The sequence below is a fragment of the Cervus elaphus genome, unplaced genomic scaffold, assembly GCF_910594005.1.
Source record: "Cervus elaphus unplaced genomic scaffold, mCerEla1.1, whole genome shotgun sequence".
Classification (NCBI taxonomy): Eukaryota; Metazoa; Chordata; class Mammalia; order Artiodactyla; family Cervidae; genus Cervus; species Cervus elaphus.
Genome location: NW_025316692.1, coordinates 524,221 through 547,905, shown reverse-complemented (window position 1 = coordinate 547,905; position 23,685 = coordinate 524,221). Strand labels below are relative to the sequence as shown.

The window sequence follows — 23,685 nt, the reverse complement described above, 5'->3', positions numbered from 1 at the left end:
GGGTCTGGGCGGACTGGCTGGGGGTGAGCCGGAACGGACCTGCAGACCAGGCAGGCGCCCCGCCTCCAGGCTCCGGGCGCGGCGCGCATCCTCCGCCATTTCGCGGAGGGGGGAGGTGCGGTGGGAGCGCGGCCTCTCTGGCGGCCGGAGGCGGGAGGAGGGGAAGAGCCCCCGCGAGGGACCCGGAGCCGGCGCGCCTTCTGCGCACTCCAGGGGTGCGCCTGGCGAGTGGCTTCCGTAGTCCCTCTGGGGGTGTCCTAGCGGTAGTTTGTGAACCCCTCTTTAGGACTGGTCCAGCCAATGAAAACAGGAATCTGACCGGGCACACCTTTCAAAGAGACGGGGAGCCGGCGTTAACGGGATGCTTGGAGGGTAATACCTTTTCCCCCCCACCACACATTAGAATTCTTAGGATGTGGGGCTGACAGGGTAGCAGAGCAAGTAGCAAGAAGGAACTGGAGCCCAAAAGAATTTAATTTTTGCTCCAAGAAATGATGCCTATAAACACATCTGATACTAAAAAGAGGGAAGACTCTGGGTCCCTAACATGGGAGGTCCTGGGGTGAGGCGGGAGGTGGGTACTAGGCTCCTGTGGGAAAAGTCCACTGTTCTCCTCCCGCCTCCCAGCTGCCTTTTGAGGTCTGGCCCCCACCGGGGCACAGAGGAATGGGATGCACATAGGAGCTTGGGGTGGGAGGAACACAGGTCCCTAGACCTGAGGTGCCCCTATTTCAGGGTCTTTTCTTCCTGCTGTGCACAGAGCTGCACCCTCCTGCCTGGCTGAGCTCAGAGCTGAGTAAGAGCTGCGCACATCACTGCAGATAAGAAGTCAAAGTGAAGTCACTCGCCATGAGGAGGAGGAGCTGCCAAGACAGGCTGGCTGGGGGCTCTGCCCCCTGAGATGTCCAAGCCAGCCTGTTGGCAGAAGGCCAGGGCACAGTGCTATCAGCTCAGGAGAGCCACCCTGCGGCCACCAGACCTTATGTTGCCTGCCTCACCCTCCCAGGGCTTCAGGCTCTTGGACATCTGGGGCTGGAGTTGGCTGTGGGGGATTCCCCTGGGTGTGGGCGAGCTACCTCTGGTGCTAATAGTAACCACCAAGGCTGAGCTGCTCAGGCCTGTGCACAGCAAAGGGACCTGAATTAGGAAGGGAGATCCCAAGAGAGACTTCTTTGTTACACACAGACTTCTGTGACAGGAGGATGCAGAATGAAGAGGGGTGGCCTGGTGCATTCTTTCCAACTGGCCCCACCCTTGTGGAACTGCCCCAGCCAAGCCTTGGCTAACACTGGTCAGGCCGGATGTCCAGTCGTGCTCTGGGTGACCACCTCAAGGGCCCATTGGACACTGTGCTCCTGCCTGATCCCCTCAGGCCCTTCCACTCCTTCTCCACCACCACCCTTGGGGGTCTTGAGAGGACATCTAAGACTATGGTGGGGGTATTGCCTTCTTCTTAGAAAAAAGTCCAGGGAGCCTCCTATGTGTAGTTTTATCCCCGTCTGTGTATGTACACATGTATGCATGAGCATATACCTGTGTCATGTGCAGGACACGGATGTACACTCGCCCCCATGTGTATGCCCAGAGACCTGACCAGATAATCATCCAGGAGAGGGCAGAGGTGAAGCGTTGGGCTTTCTGGCCTTGGGTCCTGCATATCTATGAGACCCCCATGAGTCCCAGACAAGGCCCATCTCCACCAGGAGGCCTGACATCAACTCTTTGCCCCAGTCACCCTTCCATGGGCCACCCCAATGGAGTTGTTTTTCTCCTCTGAATTTCTGGCCCCACCTTGCTCTTTTCCCTTCCTTCCTCTGTTCTTCCTTTTCCTCCCTTGCCTGCTTCCCTCCCTCTTCTCTGGAAGAATCTCTTCTCCATTCCTCCCCACAGCACAAGAACCAGGCTAGCTGCATCACTGGGGCCTTGGGGTCTTCATCATGTACTAGAACATGGAAGTAATAATACAGTAACTACCTGGAAGTGCTGTGAGGCTGAACCCAAATGAAGCTTTGACAGAATCAGCACTGTTTCTGGTTGTCTAGAAAATGAGCTTTTTTTTTTTTTTTTTTTGGCTCTTCTTCCAGGGGTCCTCTAAAGTCCAAGGTGCTGTCTGGATGTTAGGCTGGGGGCAGTGACCTGGTGTGAAGGTTGCAGGTAGGCTCTGAGTTGTATTGAAGCCATCTCTCTCTGGTCTGTGTGACCTCAGCATGTTTGCAACATCTCTGGGCCTCAGGAAAGCAGAGCTCTCTCCCTTTAGGTGCCTGAGGACAGGTGAATCCGAGGCAATGGGCAGGAGCTGTCCTTGTTATCACTGGTTCCCGTCAGCTGTGGAAGCTGAGCTGAGGCAAGAGTGGTCAGTGGACCTAGCTCAGGTAGCACAGAACACAGGTGACCCCTAAAACGGGCTGTCTGCTGCCCCAGCTCTGGCTTCCCACCTGCACAGGTAACAAGTCACACCTGCATGGGGCTGGCAGCCAATGATACCAGCCTGCAGGAGCCAATGCCTGTCTCCAGCCCTCCCCACAGGACCTACAGCTCTCTCAGTGGAAGGAGAGAGAGCCCTAGAACCCCAGAGTCCTCTTTGCCACAGCAGCACTTATCTGAGCATGTAATTACACATTCGGGAGTGGTGGGTTGATTTCTGCTCATACCTCACCCAGGCTTTGGGGGCTTTGCTCACATCAAGTCCCCAGCCCAAGGGTACCACTGGCTGGAGACCACTGGAACCTAATGGGGCCTCAGGCCTGGCAGTGCCTGCCTCTTGCCTCAAGGACACCAAAGAGAAGGACTGACCTAGCTTACAAGCAAGCCATAGCAGTAACAGGGAGCTCGAATTGGCCAGTCCAACAGGTATGACCTGAATGCTCTTTAGAAAAAACATCTCCCAGGGCAGTTTGCAGGCCTTGTAATGCAGATTTAGACAAGTTTTTACGAATGCACTTTTTAAAATAGGTCTTAATGGATCCTTTGCAGTAGTTACAGCCCATTGTGTAAATGCAAACAGAAGGTTTTTTTAAAACATGTATTATTGATCAGAAAGGCAGCAGCAATTAGAAGCCAGTATGTCATATCATTCAATACACACTTCCTATACAGTCCTGCTTGTGCTCATTCATAACTTTCTGACAAATTATCCTGTCACTGGGAAGCCTTTTCTTTTCCCTTTTGCTTCTAGAAGCAAAGGCGAACCTCTCCATCAGTTATTGGCTAGAGGTGAATGAAAACTTAAGCTTACCTTTACCATCACAAAACCTATTTATGAATTCTCCAGTTTCCAGACTGAAATGACAAAACCTTCAGGTAAGATGGATGATGCCTCTCGATTTGTTCTGTGGCCCACAGTGGAAAAACAAAACAAAACTGGTGACAGGTAGCATATGCTACCTGTCATATTCAGGTGGGCAGAATCACAAAGCCAGGGAGGTCTGCCTTGTGGCAGGGTTGCTTAGCCAGGGTCTACAAGGAGGGGCCTTGGATGTCCCTCCCTGGTCATGTAACCTAAAATGATCAACAAGCATGAAGTTGAGCCTTGTTTTTGCTCAAAAATTCACATCCGAGTCTTTATTTCACCTGATCTGCACATTTACCATTTATTCTTCTTCTTGAAAAGTTCATCTATTTAATAAATACTTGCTGGGCACTATTTTCCCAGCACCCTTTTCAAACTACAGTGAGCTAAGCCAAGACCCTTCCTTTGGGGTGCTTCTCAAGGACAATCACCAACACATAAGGTACAGACACACAGAGCATTCACAAGTGACCCCAGATGGGGAGGGGCATGGGGCAGGGTGTCTGTCAGGGCGGATGTCCCGGGGAGTTGACTTTGGGCAAAGAAGACAGAGCTCTGGGGATGGTGCTGCCCACAGGGAGTGGGGGAAGTGACAGGGTGGGCCTTGGGGTTTCCTCTGTTGCCCCAGCAGGGATAAGGGGTCTTTGTCTCCCCATGAAGCACCTCCTTGGCAGCCTCACCTCACCCCTCTAGAAGGTGCAGTTCTGGTCTCTGAGAGGGTTACAGCCTGCAGGATTGGCAGAGTGAATGCTCTGACCCAGGCAATCTTTAGGAGTGGAAAAAGTCTGCTGTGTTCTTGGTGTGCTGACAAATAGGAAGCCCATTGACTTAATGTCCTGTAATGGCTTCTGAGGCCTCCTTGCCCAGGATGGGGTGGGTGCAGCTCCAGGCACGGTGTGCTGCTTCTACATCCATCTCAGGCCTGCGGGTGCTGAGGCAGTGTGTGTGTGGGGGTGCCGCCGTCCCTGAAAAGGAGGGGGAGGGGGGCCGGCCACCTGCCTGTGGGAGGGCATAACCTGTGTGGCTCCCCCAGCCCCCTGTGCTTACAGACAAGCCCACGAGCAGCAGGGCACTGACTGACCCCCGTTCTCCCCACCCCAATCCAGGAAGTGCTCCTAAAGACCTTGTTCAGTGATGGCAGCAGCCCCGGGTGGCCAGGGGAGGTGGGGAGTGCTGTCTCGGGTAGATCTAGGGTGCCACCATTGCTTCCTCTCTAACACCTCCCTAAAGGTGGCTATCTGAACCTAGGTGCATGGTTGGGAGGTAGCTCCCAGCTCTGCTGTAGACATCTCACCCAGCCCAGGTGGGCACCCCTGAGCACCCCTGTTTGCTGAGAAGCTGGCCAGCCTGGCCTTCATCCCCAGTGCTGTCCACAGAATGTTCTGTGATGGTGGTAACTTCCTCCTCTGTTCCATCCAATGTGAGGGCCACTAGCCAAGTGTGGCTGTGGAGCACTTGAGATATGGATGGTGCGACTCAGGAACTGAATTTACAATAATGTAAAATTAAGTAGTCATACATGGCTATGTACTTATTGGGCATTGATGCTCTAAGAAACACCTTCCCGGCTTTTCCCTGGGGCTCCTGGGCTGGGCAGGCTCCTAGCCCAAACCTCCCCCGCTGTGGGGAGAGCAGAGAAACCAGAGCCTGCTGAGTCCCAGTGGGCTCTCTGATCCAGCAGCTTCCACTCTGTTTCCTGGTGGATTGAAAGTGCCAGAGCCCCCACCCCCACCCTCAACAGCAGCAGTCTTGCTGGGGTTCCCCCTGGGCACACTCTCTCTCGTCCTGGGGAATCTTCTGTTCCCCTGCAGACCCAGCACCAAGCCTGACCACGTCTACTGAAACCCCTGCCTCCTGTAGGCAGAGTGGGCGTTGGAGGGCCCTGTTCTCAGGGGCCTCTTTGGAAAGGGGCTGATGAGCTCATGCATGTTAATATGTTGTGATGAAGGGCTGTCAGGGGACTCTGTGCAGCAGCCTGAGACCCAAGGGCTTGCTTGCTGGGGCTGGGAGCTCAGCATCTAGCCCCTCTCCAGGGCCTACCTCCCTCTGCTCCCGAGCCACCCTGCCTCCAATGGTCTCAGACTCCCTACGTGTTCTGTGGCCACTGACCTCCACTGGCTGTTCCTTCTGTCTTCCTGCCTGCCTCTGGCCCCCTCTGTTGTTCAACTCTTAATTGTCACTCAGAAGTCTGGGCTCCAAGATACCAGTCTCCCTAGCCGATACTCAGATGCTCCATCTAAACAATTTGAAGGGAACCCAGTATGCTTCCTGGGTTTCCCTGGTGGCTCAGTGGTAAAGAATCTGCCTGCGTTGCAGCAGTCACAGGAGACGTGGGTTTGATCCCTGGGTTGGGAAGATCTTTGGAGGAGGATATGGCAACCCACCCCAGCAACCTTGCCTGGAGAATCTCACAGACAGAGCAGACTGGCAGGCTACAGTCCATGGGGTCGCAAAGAGTTGTACCCGACTGAAGCAACTGAGCACACACACACACACACACGCAGTGTGCTTCCTGTTTTGTTTTTGTTGTTGTTGTTGTTTTGGCCATGCCCTGCAGCATGTGCGAGCTTAGTTCCCCAACTAGGGATCAAACCCATGTCCCCTACATTGGGAGCATGGAGTCTTAACCACTGCACAGCCAGGGAAGTCCTGCTTCCTGGTTTAACTGTGCTGGATTTATCTCCCGGCCCTCTCCGTGGGGACATGATGAGGACTCAGGGTGCTAGTTGGATGACCTGCTGTGAGGAATGGCCCTGGAAGCTAAGAAGACAGCCTGGGCAGAGGCACAAGGTGCATTCAGGAGGCAGGAGGTAGGGCAGGGCCATCTGCTGTGACAGCATCAGTCCTTACCGGTGCACACTCACACCCCTCTGCCCCCAACTCCCTCTGGGCTGCCTCCTTGGTGTGAACAGAAGCCTGTTGAGTCTGTAAACATCAGTGGAAAGGGTGACAGGAGCAGGGCTGGAGCCGGAAGACAATCCACAGGGAGGGAACAGGAGGCCCCAAATAAATCATTCAGGGCCTGACATTTGGAGCGTTTGAGTTTGAGACCAAACACAGATGCCCTTTAGATAAATACATTCTTGAGACGTGTTCCACAGGAGAAGTTTATGACTTGAATATTTTTTTAGTGTCAGATGAGCATCAGGAAGTGTTTTGTTGAGAGACCTTCTCTTAAAAGCTCAGAATCCTTCTCCTCCCTCTGGCCCTTTAAACAGAAGGATACAGGGATCCTCAACAAGGGGAGCTTCTCTTTCTCCAGGTTCCCTGGGGATTGGCCCTGGGCTGGGATTGCTCAACTGAGGAATGTTCTGGAAGGTTCTGAAGACCTCAGTGCTCCAGGCCAGCAGGGTTGGGGGTGAGGGTCTCTCAGGAAGCTGATTTAGAAGCGTAGAAGTACCCTCCTCACTCAGAGCAGCTCTCCCACTCCCCACCCCCAATTCCTCTCTCCACAGAGGTCCACAGGAATGAGAAGGGCTGTGTGGAGATCGTGGGTCCCCCTCAAGCCTACAGAGGTTGGCAATTTTCTGTGGGTTGGAAACTTTACAAAGTTCCCCTACGCTGAAGCCCAGGAATACAAAGGAGCTGGGCTCACTGCAGGCCCTACGCCAGAGAAAGGAGACATGAGGAGAAGGTCAGATGCAATCATGTCTGGAAGCTTCTCCCTTCTGGCTTAGAGACAGGCCCCTACCTGCCCATCCCGGGCTCTGTCCCAGGACCTCCAGGGAGCCCTGCGGCTGCTCTCTGCCCAGCTCCAGCCCGGACACCAAGTAGCCACTGGTGGGGCTGCTTCTACTACCCTGTGTGTGCTGCTCAGCCCTTGCCCTGCCCCCCAAGACAGGGGCTGCATTGTGAGGGGTGGATGCAGTTGCAACCTCTGCGAATTGTAACCTGTCCTTGAATGAGGCTACCATGGAAGAACTCACCACAGATTGTCTGTGCTGTGACTCAGCCACACAGGGAGGCCCCCTGGCTGAGCCAGGCAGAACTTGGGCTTGTCTTTCCACCACACGTGGGTGTGGGTGGGCTGGGGGCACACAGGAAGGCCTAGGACCTGGCTCACGGAAACCACATGGATGGAACTGAAAGGAAGCCCATGTGAACTTTGTGGGCACAGCAGTCCACCTCCTAGTACAGCTGTGAGATGAGCACTCAGGTGGTGGGGGATGGGAGAGAAGGGACCACTGTGTCTGTGCTGTTCTCCACACAGGACATCTCCCGGGGGCAGGAGAAAGGTTCTAATCAATCAATACACCAAGACTCCACACTGATTTCAGGGAGGGCCCCTCGTTTCCCTTAGGTGACTTCTGAGGACACCCGGAACCACATTTTCAACCACTCCTATAACTGAGAAACTGCTGTAACTGAGAAACTGAACCTCGGCTTTTCCACGTCTGTGGATAATTCTGCCCTCCCACTCCGCCCCTCCATCTCCCACCCCCTAGCAATGGCCCTCAGAGGCCTGTCTCAGACCCTCTCTTTGCCCCAGATCCCTGGGGTCTCATGGAAAGCTGATTCAGAAGCTTAGAAGCATCCTCCTCACTCACAGCAACTCTCCTTCCCCTCCCCAACCCCCACCCCCTCCTACCCACAGGAACCTGATGGCTGGTCTACAAGATGTATTTATCTAAATGACCAGATCACTCCCTGTCCTAGTCATTTCATCCATGGCTGTGTCAGGCAATGAATGAACAGGGAGACTGATGCAGAGAGGCCGGGACTGAGCAGGCACCTGGGTGCCTGCTCTCCTCCCTACCCCCGCCCCAGGGCCCCGAGCTTACCTCCTTCACTCCTGGGACTTGCCCAGACCCTCATCAGGAGTCCACCTCAGGGATGGAAGAGAAGAGGTTGGATGAAGCACCTATGATCTTCTAAAGCTTCGCTCCTGCCTCATAATTGTTTCCTTACAGGATCCAGACCCTTCGATACAGCTGATTCTCTAACACCATTCACAACCTTTTTTTGTTTTCTTCACGGTTGTCTTGGAAGCAGCTGCCCACAAATGCAAGCAGCCTTCGTCTTTGGGGGCTCCTGCGACCTTGCCTATGGTGGGGGGCAGGAGGGAGTGACCTCTGTTTTATTTCCCAGGTGGATACCCAGGCTGCAGAGGGGCTTTGCCTGGTTACCCATTTGTATCTGTAATTTATCAGCAATCTCAAAATCCTAAAGGTTGAATTATGCATGTCTGACCCCTGGAAGAAAAGCTGAGTGAGGTTTCCCTGGGAGGCAAAGCTCTGAGGCCTGAATCATCTCTCCTAGAAGAGGAGGCCGGCCTTGAGTGAGCACAGTGGGAATGGCTCATGGCTGTGGAGAACCTACATGGGGGCAGCCCTGGACTGGAGCTTCTAACTCATTCAGGGTCACAACACCCGCCTGGGTGGGAGTAGTGCCCCATTTTCCAGGCAGATTGCTGAGGTGCAAACCCAGCTGTTCCTTCTCTGGGCTTCTTGCCCTCACTTCACTGTGTTCCTGGTTTCCAAATTCTAGTGCAAGGCTGGTCAAACACACTGTGAGCCTGCCCCCCAGGTTCTAACTCTGGGTGTGGGGGTAGGGTGACACATTGTCCTCGGGACTAGATCCCTGGGGCTGCTGATGCCGCTGGTACCCGGCCCACTGGGTGGGGATCAGCTGCCCAGAGCATGGTGCAATGGGAGAGACACAGGTGAGGATCTCAAAAAGGAAGGTGCCTGCTTCACTCTGCTGCTTGCACGCCCTGTTCCCAGTGAGCCTCCCCTCCTCTGTGTCTCCTCCCTTTCTGCAGCCTCCATCTGCCCCTGGCTGATGCCCATGGCCCTGGCTTTGCTGGGAGCCCACCCAGAACTCACCTTCTCTGCTCCTCTTCAGGGACCCACCTGTGTTTGCAGACAGCTGTCTCCTCCTAACACCCGTTTTTTTCAGCTGGGTCCCTCATGGGAGACTCAGACCCGACTGAGTCCACTGGGTGATCCAGCACACTCACTGTGCAGGTAAAGGGTGGTCATCTCTTTGTTTTGGCTGGATTCTACTGCCATCCAACTCTTGCATGGGGTGGAGCTTCAGAGAGTCTCCAGCAAACATGATTCTCTCATCTGCAAAGCAAGTGGGCTGTCACCATCACCCAGAACATGCCTGCTCCATTCCTCTGCAGGGACACACCTGTATTTGCAGACAGCTTTCTTCCCCTAACACCCATGTCTTCAACTGGGTCCTCAGAGCAAGACGGTTATTGCCATCATCCTGATGACCACGTGTTTGGCTCTCGGGGACCTGGTCTCTGCCAAGCCATGGTCCCTTGACAGAGGCTAATTCAGGTCCTGTGCATGGCCAAGGGGGACTGGGGAAAAAGAGGAAAGAGAGGATGCCAGGGGACTCTGCCCCTTAGTCAGAGGCTCACAGGCCCCTCCAGACAGCGCATATACATGGCGGTGGTGGTGCTGGCAGCAGTGACTCTGGCTGGCCTGTGCATTGTTATTTCCAAAGACCGAGTCTTTGAAGCAAAGGAATTTTCATTCCTTTTACATTAATGAAAAAACTTGCAACCAGAGGAAGCACCCCACTAAATGACTGATGCTCCACAAGATACGCACTGTTCAGAAATGTCTCCTAGTCAATGAAGAAGTCAGTGGAATAAATAGTCAGTGGAATAAAAAGTAATCTGGCTACTCTAGGAATTAATATAAAAACATCAGATGCAGGATTTATAAGGGATGCCACCTCCAGCTAACCCTCCCTGGGTTAAATACCCCAAGGATGATGATTTACATCCTGTGCTGCAGGGCTCTGCCAGCATAATCGATAGGGGTGAGAAATGGGGCCACCCGGCCATGCTTGCCTGCAGGGCTGGGGAGGGGAACTGAGGGGGCACAGGGCAGCCCTGCAGGCTGCTAGGAGCAACAACCCATTTGAGCTGTCTGTCCTTTCTTCCCCTTCCTCTGCCTCACTGGTGAGCTCCAGACCCGTGGCCCACATGTTTCTGGAAGCCTGGGCCATGGTCTCACTGGTCCTCACCCCTATGCCCAGCTCCTCCAGGCCTACAGGAGGCGGCCTAGGGAGAGGAGGGCAGGGCAGGCTGAGCCAGGTGCTGCCAAGACCAGAGCAGTGGGACCCGCACCCCAACCCTGGAAGCCTGGGCAAACCTCCTGACAGTAAGCAATCACACAGCCATCTTTGCTCTGCAAGAATTACTGTCCCCAAGTCTTGGTTTAGGGTGAAACTTGCCTAAGCAACTATTTATTCCCACTGTCCCAGACTTAGGATCTGCTGTTGGATTTAAGCCCTTGTTGGGCATTCCTGGGGTGCTTCCCTGAGGGAGCTCCAGGCTGGGGCTCGTGCCCGGAAACAGATGGGCCTCACTGCAGCTACAGGGCTGGCTTCCCTGCTGTGCTAGGTGAGATGTGCATCATCCCCACTCCTCCATGGTGAGGGCTATGCCTGCTCAGTTTTGCCCCAGTGTGCACCAGCCACACTTGGCGGGGGCTGGGCAGTGGGTTGGACCAGCCGGTGTCAGGGCCAGCCAGGCTGCCCCTGGGGGGTGGAGCGGGGGCAGAGGAATATCCTGTCATCTGGCCCTTGATGTTGAGGCCCCGGAAGAGGCGAAAGCAAGGAAGACAAAGTGTTTACTTACTCCTCAGCCCCTCCCTGCCAAGCCTCCCATGGTCCCTCAGCCACACTCTCTACTCTGGAGTTGCAGCAGCTGTTGGGGGAAGGGGCACCAGCCTCTCATCATGCACTGCCCAGCCCTCTGCTCTAGTATTAAGCCTAGTCATTGCCCTTCAGGAGTGTCATCTTCTTCTCTGACCATCCAGCCCTCAAGGGAAATTCCTGTAGGGCTGGCAGTGAGGAAAGTCTGCGGGAAAGAGAAACTAGGGTTCCTTGTTCTTGATCCCACAAGAACCTGGCCCTTCCCCGGGAGGCCTACTGGTGTCTCCTTAGCACATCCACCCTGAGCAGCCTGGCTGAGTGCCCCGGTGTCCGCCACACTTCTGTTCACACCCACACTGAGTGGGCCCAGCACAGGCCTCCATGCCTCATGTGAACTAAAGCCAGGGACATGTGACCCTGAGCAATCTCAGGGACAGAAAGGCCCAAAGGGACCACTCGGCTAAGCCTTATCACAGAAAGACTGAGGTTCCACTGAGACTGGCCAAGGCCACAGGGTAAAGCCGGCCTCCTGGCCTGAGGGCAGTGCCCTCTGCCCTCTGCCTGCCAAATCACCCTGATGCTGGTCTAGGCTACTGTGCAGTCATCCTCAGTCCTACTAAAGGGAGAAACATAAACTCAAATACGATTTTCATTGTATCAGGAGTTGAATGGTGTCCCCCCAGATCCATATATTAGAGTCCTGACTCTGTTAGCTTAGAATGTGATCTGATTCAGAAACAGGGTCTTTACAGATGTAATCAGGTTAAAATGAGGTCACTGGGGTGGGCCCCAATCCAATATCACTGGTGTCCTTATAAAAAGAAGGAATTTGGACAGAGTCAGGCCCAGAGGGAAGGTGAGGTGAAGAGACATAAGCTGAGGAGAGAGCCCGTCGAAAGATCCTCCCATCACAGCCCTCAAAGGAACCAGCCCTGATTTCAGACTTCCAGACTCCAGAACCGTGAGATAATAACAAGCCATGCAGTCACCGGAAACTGATGCAGACTGGAAAGAAGGTCCTGGTAATGAACATAGAGCACTATTAATTTTACTTTTTTTTTGGGGGGGGGGTGCTTTTGGTGTTTCAGATTTTGCTGTTGTTTAGTCACTAGTCGTGTCTGACCCTTTGTGACCCCATGGACAGTAGCTTGCAGGCTGTTCTGTCCATGGGATTTTCCAGGCAATCATACCGGAGTGGGTTGCCATTTCCTTCTCCAGTTCCAATTATTTGTATGCTTTTAGTTTTCATTATGAATTCACAAACTGGGGTGTATTTATCAACGGTCAGAGACTCAGGAGAGGATGCTGATGGGGAAGTCTGCTCAGTGCATTCTAGGAGCTGAGGCCCTCCTGGGATGTGGGTTCCCAGGTTGCTGGGATAGAGGGCAGAGAATTGCTGGATATGTGTGTGGGCCACTGAAGTGTGAAATGGATGAGGACACTATAGCCCACATTTCCCGCTGTCTTAGTGATGTTTTCTGTCCACACTGATGGCAGTGACCTTGATCAGGAACCCCATGGTGACCCATACAGGGCACCTCCATCCAGCCAAAGAGATGGAAGCAATGGGCTACTGAGTGCTTGCTTGTCCCTTCACATAATAACAGGTCAGTGTTGTTCTAGTGAAAAGGACTTTGTGGGCATTACTGCTGTAGGCGTAATCACACAATATGAATTCTAAACAAAATCACAGACCCCCATTTGGTGAAACTTATTCCAGGGAATTTCAGTGTATTGTTTGACACCCTGTTGACTCACACTGCTTAGTGCATTTTTGCTCTCACAGCAGCTCTGTCACTACTGGGTTTCAGTGGAGGCTTAAAAAAAGCAATTTCTCTGCAGGCCACAGCTCTAAGATCACAGGAGGGATTCACAGACCTCACAACCTTTGGGAAAATGACCAAATATCAAAACTAGTACCAAACATTTTGCTACCAAGAAGACATTTCCCATTAAACAGAAACCCCCAGGGACTTCCCTGGTTGTCCAGTGGTTACAAATTCACCTTCCAATGTAAGGAGTGTGGGTTTGCTCCCTGGTCGGGGAGTTAAGATTCCCACATGCCTTGAAGCAAAATAAGTAAATAAAACAGAAGCAATGTTGTAAATATGAACTTTCCTGGTGGCTCCAGACAGTAAAGGACTTGCCTGCAGTGCAGGAGACCTGGGTTTGATCCCTGGGTTGGGAAGATCCCCTGTAGAAGGAAACGGCAACCCACCCCAGTATTCTTGCCTGGAGAATTCCATGGACAGAGGAGCCTGGCAGGCTACACCATGGGGTCGCAAAGAGTCAGACACACCTGAGTGATTAACACTTCCACTTTCAATGCTGTAACAAATTCAGTAAAGACTTTTTAAATGGTCCACATCAAAAAATCTTAAAAAAATATAAATAGAAACCACTTCCAGGAATGAGACACTTCCTCTCCCACATATGGCAGACCCTCTGGAGTAGCTCTCACTGACCCAAATGTACTAGAGCTCCCCCAGGACAAGGAACTCTGTGTCCACCCATATTCTCAGTCGGTCATCCACAGAGCAGGTGCTGCGTCCCTGGGTCAGAGAAATTCAGGGAAGTCCAAGAGATCATCAAGGGCAGCATTCTCACTGTCTATTACTCAATAACAAGCCATCCCCAAACTGTCTTAAAACAACACCGTTATTTCTTTTGCTCACGAGTCTATAACATGGGCAGTCCTCAGCAGGCATACCTTGTCTCTGCTGCACTCCGCTTAGCTTAGGGTGGCTCACAGCAGGACTGGAATCACATGACTTGTGTCATGAATCACATGGACTTCCTCACATGACTGTGTGTGGTGCTGGTTGCTAGCCCAGACCCTCTGCCTTCACTGGAACTGTCCACCAGGGCACAGACATACAGCCCTGTAGGAGCTGGGCTTCCTTACAATACGGCGGTCAAAGTCGTATCACCTTCTGTATCCTCGTCTCCAAAGTCCCCCTGCATCCCTCCGTCACATTCTATTTATCATAGCAGTCACATAGTCCAGCCCAATTTCTAGGAGAGGGGAAACAGAATCCATCTCTGGATGGGGGTGGTGGTGGCAGGATTCTGAAAGAGCCGGCAGGACAGAAATATTGCTGTGGTCATTTGCAGCCTGCGACATCCTGGTCCAGAGGTCACACTGGGGAGTCTGGGTCAAGGGGGCAGGTTCCCAATGTGGTCCACCATCAGGAGTTAGGGACAGAGTCCAAAAATGCCTCCCTACTGCTCCTGAAGTGAGTCTGAGCTAACACTGAACAGGCCACACCTGTGTCCCCTTTGGCTCCGTAGGCCCATCGGCACAAAGACCAGCAATAATCCTCTCTCAAGACTCCTCAGCTTCAGCTGTCTGTAATGCCAGGACTCTCTGATCTATGGAATGAGTCATCAGTGGCATCTCCTTCAGCAAATGACCCATTCAAAGGGAAGATTTGTCATGCCTGGGGCATTTTATGAATGTTGTTGCTTTGTCTGGCAAGCTGTGATTCCATTAGGAAAAACAGCCGGCATGAGATGATGCTGCCAGGGCAGATGCTTGGATCGAGGGCACATGGGGGGGACCGGTGACCCGTACCGTGGCTGCTTCCTCCCACCTACCTGAGGGGGACCCTGGGTGCTCAGCTCCTCCCAGCCAAATCATAGAGTGGAGGTTGCAGGCTCAAGCTTGCACTCTACATTTGTGACACCTGTGTGAGACAAAACAACCCTGAGCTGGGCTCCCCTGGACCCCAACACAAGGGAGGAGCTGGCCAGGCTGCAAAGACAGCTGTCTGCACCCAGGACCCAGGCCCATGCCCTGGTCTTCCACTGCCTGGTATGGGTGAGTGTGCACCACCACCTGAGGCCTGTGCACCTGTTCACAGGTGACACTCACCTGGCAGCGACAGGCAGCAAAGGGCTCAGCTTCAGGAGTGCTGGATGCCAGGGGCACACCCTCTCCTCCTTCCCTTGCTTTCCCCATGAGGCCTAGCACAGTGCTGGGCACACACAGGGTCCCGTGGCCTCCTGCTCATTCTCAGAACAGGTCAAGGAAGACATGGACCTCAGGGTCTCTGAGATGGGGCAGAGTGGGCTGTGGCTGTGATGCTAGGCAGGGCTGCTATGAGGACACCAGAGGGCTGGGGTGGGTGTGTTCCTACCCCTGGTTGGAGTTCCCTCCAAATTCTGGATCAAACTATTGGATCTGAGACTCAGAAGGGACTGCAGCCATCTCCAAGGTCAATGGAAGAAAAGGGAGCACTTGAGTCCTCAGAAAGTGAGGGTCCTGGGCTCCTTGGAGCCTCTTCCACTCCTGGTCTGACCCCCGCATTTCTCTCCTTGTCACTAATCCCCATGGCCCCTCCCAGAGATTCTGTCCAATTACTGAGCCCTTCCTCAGCTGCAAACCCCCTGTCATCAGTGCAGAAAGGGTTCAAAGTGGTGCCTGCCCCAGGGTGGGGGTGAAACAGAGCAGGGTATGGGCGAGGGCTCTGGGAACTGAGTGTGATAAGGACAATCCACGGACATCTCTCTTCCTCTTCCCAACACTGCCCCCCAAATGTTCCTATTCACCCGGCAAAGCTCGACCTTGGGTGGCCCAGTTTTCTGCCTCCCCCGAGTCCTCGCCTGGCTGGAGGAGGTGAGGGAGGCTGTCTGTGTTCAGGACCCTCTCTCCACAACAGTGGTCTCAGCCACCCTGGTTGCTCGCTCCCTGTCTTCTGTGCCTCCGCAGCCCTCACAGCCACCTCCCTGGGCCTCCAGATCTCTTAGAAGGACCTACTCAGCCTTTTCCAGTCCGTCTGCACCACCCACTCAGTCACAGCTCCTGAGCCTTGTGCATCGTCTTGCTGCAGCTTGAACCCACTTCTCAGGCTTCCTGGATCACTCCCTGTCAGAACATGCTGGAATGCTCCTCATCTTCAAACCCAAACTCCAAGACCTTGTGCCTATCCCTTATTCCTTGGCTCTTTTTCTGGGGGGAAGAGGGGCCTCATTGCTCGCAGGATCTTTGTTCTCCAACCAGAGATCGAACCTGTATCTCCTGCAGTAGAAGCATGGAGTTTGAACCACTGGACTGCCAGGGAATTCCCTCGGCTCTCTTGACAGGTGTTATCTTTGTAACCACCTCCTTTTCTGGCCCCTGTGGTCCCTGCAGCCCCCTGCAACCCCTGTGGGCCCCGCCCTGCCCTGACTCTGGCTTTGTCTAAGCCTGAAAGCTGAAGGACCTCCACCCAATGGGCCAGAAGTGACCCTCTGCTGTCCACGTACACTCAGCTCCTGGCAGCACTGGACTGCTCCTCCACCTGCCTGCACACCCGCACCCCCTCCTCCACCCCCATCCCCAGGCCTCTCCTCACTTGGCTTCCTGGATACACCTCCTCCTCTTCTTCATCTGTGTGCCTTCCTTGTCTCCATTACTAAACATGGATGTGTTCACAAAAGATCCCCAACCTGGGCCGTCAGTTTAGCCCACACTGACTCCTCAGTGACCGCATCCAGACCCAGCTTGAAACCCAGTCCACCCCACCCCCAACACTCTCCTCCATCCCCCATCTATTCCCAGCCTCTCCTCCCCACTAAAGTCCACTCACTAAGCTGCCTGCCCTCCATGGACTCTCTGCATGGCCCCCAGAGGGCATCTCAGGTTTAATGCATCAAAAGTAAACTTTTTTTTTTTTTTGTGGCTGTGTCATGTGGTTTGCAGGATCTTAGTTCCCCAAACTGGGATTGAACCAGTGACCTCAGCATTGAAAGTATGGTGTCTTAACCACTAGACTACCAGGGAATTCCCAAAAACAAACTCTTAATTTCCACTTTTCCCATCCCCAAATCTTGCTTGTCCTTCACTTATTCCCATCTTAGTAACAGGGTTCATATTCACTCAGTTTCTCAGGACAAAGACCAAAGAGTTACAAGTGATTCCCTTCTCTCTTTCATACCTTGAATCTGACCCAACGGCATGTTCTGCTGGGTCTCCAGAACATACTCAGAATCTCATCCGTCTGCATTGGTCCAAGCTGCTGTCCTCTCCAGGCTGTCACAGTGGCCTCCTTCTCAGGCTCCCACCATTGTTTCATCCCCTTCCCACAGTCCCAGAGGGGTGCTGGGGAAAAACTCAGCCCGTTGCATGGAGCAGGCAGCTGAGGTCCCAGCCCCACCAGGGTGGAATCTCAGCAGCTGCACCAGCTCACCTGCCCCTGAGCCTGCATCCTGAAGGGTAAGTAGTCCACAGCCAGCTCAGATGGGTGGCTGTCACCCATCTGATGCTCACCCACCAACCTCTGCTCACCCCACCTCCCTGACCTCAGCCTCCCCCTGCCTCCTCCTCCCCTCCCTCTTCTCCTCCTTCTCACTCCACTTGGGCTTCTCCAGCCTGTTGTAGGTGTGTGCTCAATTGCTCAGTCGTGTCCAACTCTTTGCGACCCCATGGACTGCAGCCCACCAGGCTCCTTTGTTCATGGGGATTCTTCAGGCCAGAATTCTTGAGTTGGTTGCCATTTCCTCCTCCAGGGGCTCGTCGCCTCTTAGGGATAGAGCCCTTGTCTCCCTTGTTTCCTGCATTGGCAGACGGAGTCTTTACCACTGAGCCACTTGGGAAGTGCCCCGCCCACCCCAGGACTGCTCTTCTTTAAATATAGCAAGCCTGTTGGTACTGGGGACTCTGCACTGGCTGTCCCTTCTATCTGGGAGATGCTTGCCCTTGACCTCTCCTTCACTTTGCCCAGATGTTGGCTCAGATGTTCCTCAGTGGCCATGCTCTAAGAAGCAGTCTCCCATGCTCTCCCTGCTCCACTGGGCTTTCTTTAGAATCCTGTTATGTTTGCATGGTTATATTTGTTGGTGTGCTTTGCACGTGCATGTATGGGTTTACATGAATGTAAGCTTCCAAGAACAGGAAGTATGCTCTTTTGTGTCCCTAGTGCCTAGAATAATACTTGGAACATAGTAGATGCTCAAATAGCTGTTGATTAACTCAGTAAATGAGATGATGTTGCATCCACATCAGGACATGTGGGTTCCTGGGCCTTCCCAATAGCTGTGTGCTATTCCACAGGTGGACATGCTCAGGTTTAATTATCTGGCCCCTCACTTGAGGACATTTATCATTCTTATTCTTTTGCTACAATAAACAAAGTTGCATTGCACATCTTTGTACACCCATCTTTGCATTTATGTGTGAATATAGTGAAAAATCAACAATTACAGGCTCTGCACTTGCTGGATCAAGGAGTGTGTGCATTTAAAGCTTTGGTAGATAATCCTAAATTGTCACCCAAAAATATTTTTTACCAAATTATGATTTTTGAATTTTTAAAATATTTGAAAATCCATATGTCAAAGAATGAATTAGCCTCACTCCTTTAAAGAGCTCTTGAAACTGAGATCAGGCTCTGCGACTGAGTGTCATTTCACAAGGGTGAGACTGAGTCTCAGGGAGGGCATAGGGACTGTCATTCCTTGGCCATGGCCATGGTAGTCAACACACTCCAGCCCTGGGGTCCCACACCCTAGCCTCTTTCACCCTTACAGAAATCAGCCTTCAGTGCCTGTCACTGGCTGACTTTGGGAAAAATTAAGGAAGGTCACTGAGAGTGGAGGGCTGTTATTATTCTGTATTGTCAGGAACTTCCTGAAGCACCAACCCAATAAGGATCTATTCAATGCTGGCTATGTGCTGCAACAGTGTGGACACAGCCTTCAACAACCCAGAAAAGCTTGGCCTTCAAAGAGCTTGCAGGGCATTCAAGGAGACAGATAATGAACAGGAGAGTACGTCAGATGGGAAGGAAGGATATGAGAAAGCCAAACCAGCAGAAACCGTATGACTGCCAGTTTCAGACGGGGCTTCAGGTCTTCACACCTCTGAGTTCTCACACTCTTGTGCAGCTCCCTCCCTCCAAGTTTGAACTGGACCTGGGACTTTCTTTTAATGACTAGGAAAGGCAGAGTGATGGGCTGGCACTACCAAGACTAGGTTACAAATGCCTGTGAGGGGACTTCCCTGGCAGTCCAGTGGCCAAGACTCTGCACTCCCAATGCAAGGGGCTCAGGTTCAATCCCTGATTTTGGAACTAGATCCCACATGCTGCAACTAAAGATTTGGCACAGCCAAATTACTTAATTAAAAAACAAAACAAACGTCTGTGAGTCTGTCTCACTGGCACGCCCTCCCTTTCCCCTTGCTCACATTGATGTTTTGAGCAGCACAGGAGGGCCCATGTGCCAGGGACTGAGGGCAGCCTGGGAAGAGACAATTACTGCCCACAGCCTCATAAGACAGCCTTATGCAGACCCAGCCCTGAAAGGACCCCAACCTAGCTTGCCTGAAGTTATGAGAGACCCAGAGGAATAACAAGACCACACCCATATTCCTGACCCATAGAAACTGTAAGATAAACATGCAAATACTGTCTTTAAGCTTCTACGTTTTGGGCTAACTTGTTACTCAGCAATAGCTAACTCACACAAAGGGGAATAGAGAGTGCCAGGGAGGTGATGCAGTTTAAAATAGGATAGGAGGGAAGGAATTATTTGAGAAGACTTGAAGAAGGGGGAGACTGAGCCTTGGGATTCCAGGGGCAGAGTTGGATTTTGGATGGCAGTTACAAGGGTGGCTGGAATAGAGTGAGAGGGGCAAGAGGCAGGGGCAGGAAAAAGATGGATGGAAGGATGTCACGCTAGCATTTTTTTTTTTTTTGACCCTGAACTTGGGCAAAGGGGGATTTTAAGACTTTGAGCAAATGCACATTTCAACAGGGTCCAGGTGGGTGATAGGTTTAAGGGAAGGTGGAGGGTAGCAGGGAGATGGCCAGAGGTGTCAGGTCCCCAGTTTACATGAAAGGTGACCATAATAATAGACGTAGGGTGTGAGGGAAGAGTTCCTACATCTAAGGGGTGGGGTGTAGGGGGCAGGTTTGGGGAAACCTGGCGGTTGGGGTTCACAGGCCCAAGATGCCTGTCCGACCTTGAGGCGGAGGGCTGAGCAGGCAGTTGGGTCAGGCAGTGTGTACAGTATTTAAGGCCACAGGACAGGAGTGAGCGTGGGGGTAGGTGAGGAGAGGACCAAGGGGTGGGAGTGAGGCAGGGAGTTTGTAGTCCAGCCAAGGACAGCATGGGACCAAAGTGCTGGGTTACCGAGAGTTGAGGCTGAGCACTGGGACTTAGCAACTGGGACGGTCAGTGTAGAGTGAGTCCAACAGAGGCCTGTCTGAAGGACGAGGAAGTAAGCATATTTGGATCTGGTGGGAACAGACACAGTGTGTCTGCAGAGGGACACACTCAGGACACAACATCAAGGGAGGGAGTGGGAACCAGGCCCAAGACAGGGAGAGGGCAACAGCCCTGGGAGCTGGTGGGGAGTCAGGGCATCTGGTCCTCGGGAAATTCCAAGGACCCAGGTGCCCCTGCAGTTCATGCCTGCCCCCGGCCCCCCACCTCACTAGCAGACTAGTTACCCTGGGGGTATCAGCAGGGCTGGAGATAAACTGGGCAACTGCCTTCGGAATTTCCTGACCTGGATGAGGTTCAGCCTTTAATCTCATGTTGTATCTATAGCCTTGTCTCATGTGGTTTGTGAGAAGCTGGGGAAAAAAAAGAAAAGGGCTGATAAGCTTCACAGAGGGGAGGAGAGACCAACCCAAGATGTTTTGAGTGAGCTCCAAGGTGCCAGTGAGGGGAAGGACAGAGACTCAGGGGGCATGGGTCTGAGCTGAGGGTGCAGCCAGGGGATGCCGAGTGTGCCAGGCTGCAAGACCAGCCCCGGTCAGACACCCGCTGTGGGGCTGGACTTCCCAAGCCTGTTTCTCCATCAGACAAATGGCGTGCCTGGGAACACCACCTCACAGGCTGTAGAGCAGGAGCAGGAGGTGGGCAGGGAGGGACCTTGTGTCCTTCTGGGAGAGGGACTCAGGTGGCACCAGTGGTGGGGGGTGGGGAGAGTGCCCTGGAAAGTCGAAGTGTTGCTCTGTGTGATGGGTGGGAGGGTGGTGCAAAATCGTATCTGTGAAAGTATAAACCTACCACTGAACTGAGGAAAAATGCCGTCTGAAACAGCATCTGCTTCCCTTCCTCTTTGTCTGGGCCCAGGAGGATTTGCTGCCTCTCAGGGGCCAAGAAAGCAGGTAGGAAGAGCAGGACGCGAGGGCTGGATGTCTTGACAAATTGAATTTTCCTTCTTTTCTGGCCTCCTGGGGGAGATATTGTGTCCTGCATTGATGCAAATGTGTTCAAAGTGCACTTTCCACAGACTCAGAAATAACGAGCTGCCTTTCCGCTGAGGCCTGGGACCATGGCAAGGACCCTTTTGCTGAAGGTGGCCCGTGGCTGGTCACAGAATCTGTGGCTGGCACAGCGGCAGAGTCCAGGTGCCATGATGGGTGAGCCAGGGGAGCCTGCAGAAGGCATGCAGAGAGCAGCAACCCCAGGAAGCATCTAATATACTCCTTTTGCTGTGGGGAACCAGGGCCCAGAGAAGGCACTGAGCTGCCTGGGGCAGGCAGGGAGTCCTGGGCACCTGGCCTGCTTCTCCCTGCCCCACCCTCCAGGCCGTCTCAGACCAGGTTTGCTTCTGGGAAGGAGCAAGGAGCTGTCAGCCAGCAGTTGGTCTTCAGCCAGGAGTTTGGGCTTTGGCCAGGAGTTGGTATTTGTTAAAAGAGATGGAAAAGGTGAAACTGTTATCAAGAGGCGGTATCTGAGGGCTGAGTTCACTGCAGGGTCTCAGGAACTAGATAGCATCAGCCTGGCCTGCTCAGAGGACATGAAGGAAAACTAGGGCAGTCACACATGGGAGTCGCCTACTCTCCAGCTGGCCTGCCCAGTGCTCCTGAGAGCCCGGAAGATGGAAAACAGGTTAACAAGTCCGGGAGGAAATGAGCAGAGATGCCTTTGCTGCCAAGGGCTTGGTTCAGCAACCTGATTGCTTCTGGCTTCCTCACCGGCCTGAGGCTGGTAGTGATGGCCATTTCTGGCAGAAGGATGTCTGGGTTTGAAAGTTGGAAAGGAGTTCTTTGGAAGCCTCGGATCCTGGTCTGCATGGTTCTCAGCTTTGCTGTCTCAAGAAAATGTGGGCTCCCAGGTGGTCCCCATGGCTCAATATTTGCCTCTTGTTTCACAACAGGTGGGCCTCTATTTAGATGGAACCCAAGAGCGGAAGAGGGTTCTGCTGCTGAGAAAACGTTTGGTGAACTTCACTACCCACTCCTGATTCACTGAACATGGTCACGGATATTCCTTTCATGGGATAAAGAAAATAGTGGCAGACTCGGCAAGGTCATTCTTACCTTCCTTTCCCTTATGATCTGCACTAATTGCGGCTGGAAAGCTAATTAAATTCCCAGCCTGTCTTGAACTAAGTGTGGTCAAATAATACAGTTCTAGTAAATGAGATATAATTGGCAGTCAGCTGGGGGGTTCTGGGAGGACTTGTTTTCTTGATTAAAGAGCCATAGGTGGCTGGTATTTCTAATTTTCTCTCCATTTCCCTTTTTCCTGCCTTGCAGGTGGATATGACACCAGGAGTTGTGGCAGTCATGTTGTAACACTGAGGCAGAACACATGAAAAAGAGGCAAAGTCCTTGTGGAGACAGGGCTTGACATGGCTGAGCTGTTGAACCTAGGCCAGCAGCTGTCAACTCACAGGCCTCTTGTAATCTGAGGTAAAACCAAGCTTTATTTGTCTAAGCTGTTGTGTTTGGAATTTCTGCAGCTGAAAGCACTGCTGGCTAATGCACACCACTATGACAAAGTATCAGCCAGCATCACAGGTGACAGTGAAACCCTACCTGCATTCCCACTACATTTTGAGATAGGGGTGTGTTCGCTGTAACCACCAAGAATGATAACAATACAAATAACATTTCTGAGTATTCATTACATGCCAACAACTATCCTAAGCAGTTAGCATATTGGCTCATCTGATCTTCCAACAATCCCATGAGGAACATTTTACAGGTGTCAAAACTAAGGCACAGAGAGGTTGAGGGAACTTGCTCAAGTTAGTAAGCAGTGAGCCAAGATGTGAATTCAGAAAGTCTGGCTCGAGGATCCATCCTCACAGTCACATGTGATACTCACCCTCTCTCTCTCTACAATTAAGAGTCAGGGGAAGCTGGAGCCCATTATACAGAGTGAAGTAAGCCAGAAAGATAAAGAACATTACAGCATACTAACACATATATATGGAATTTAGAAAGGTGATAACGATAACCCTATATGCAAAACAGAAAAAGAGACACAGAAATACAGAACAGACTTTTGAACTTTGTGGGAGAATGTGAGGGTGGGATATTTCAAAAGAACAGCATGTATACTATCTATGGTGAAACAGATCACCAGCCCAGGTGGGATGCATGAGACAAGTGCTCCGGCCTGGTGCACTGGGAAGACCCAGAGGAATCGGGTGGAGAGGGAGGTGGGAGGGGGGATTGGGATTGGGAATACATGTAAATCCATGGCTGATTCATATCAATGTATGACAAAACCCACTGGAAAAAAAAATAAAAAAAAAATTAAAAAAAAAAAAAAAAGAGTCAGGGGAGACCAGCATAGCCCTGATCGAGGCTTCTTGTCCTGAGCTTCATGGCTGCCTCATTCCTTCCTTTCATGCACTTCTCCGGGGAAGCCAGCTACCTGCTAAAGGAGGGTGGAGAGCCAGGATCAGAGCTGGAGGAACTGCGATCTGAAATGTTTGACAGCCTCGGGCTGGGGCAGCCTTTGGGGCTACTTCACAGACAGCCAAGACCCCTCCTCTGCTCCAGGGCATGTATGAGTGAACACTGTCAATATTTTTTCTCTTCCTT

The 23,685-nt window shown here is 52.6% G+C and overlaps 1 long non-coding RNA gene and 1 other non-coding gene across 2 annotated transcripts; one reads left to right on the top strand and one right to left on the bottom strand.

The window, feature by feature from the left end:
* The first annotated feature begins 2,080 nt into the window (after positions 1-2,080).
* Positions 2,081-22,450, top strand: LOC122691284. Its single transcript, XR_006340378.1, has 3 exons — positions 2,081-2,154; positions 22,005-22,156; positions 22,387-22,450. It is a non-coding gene; the product is annotated as an uncharacterized LOC122691284 (long non-coding RNA).
* Positions 16,601-16,673, bottom strand: TRNAE-UUC. The gene has a single exon. It is a non-coding gene; the product is annotated as a tRNA-Glu (tRNA).
* Positions 22,451-23,685: the final 1,235 nt, after the last annotated feature.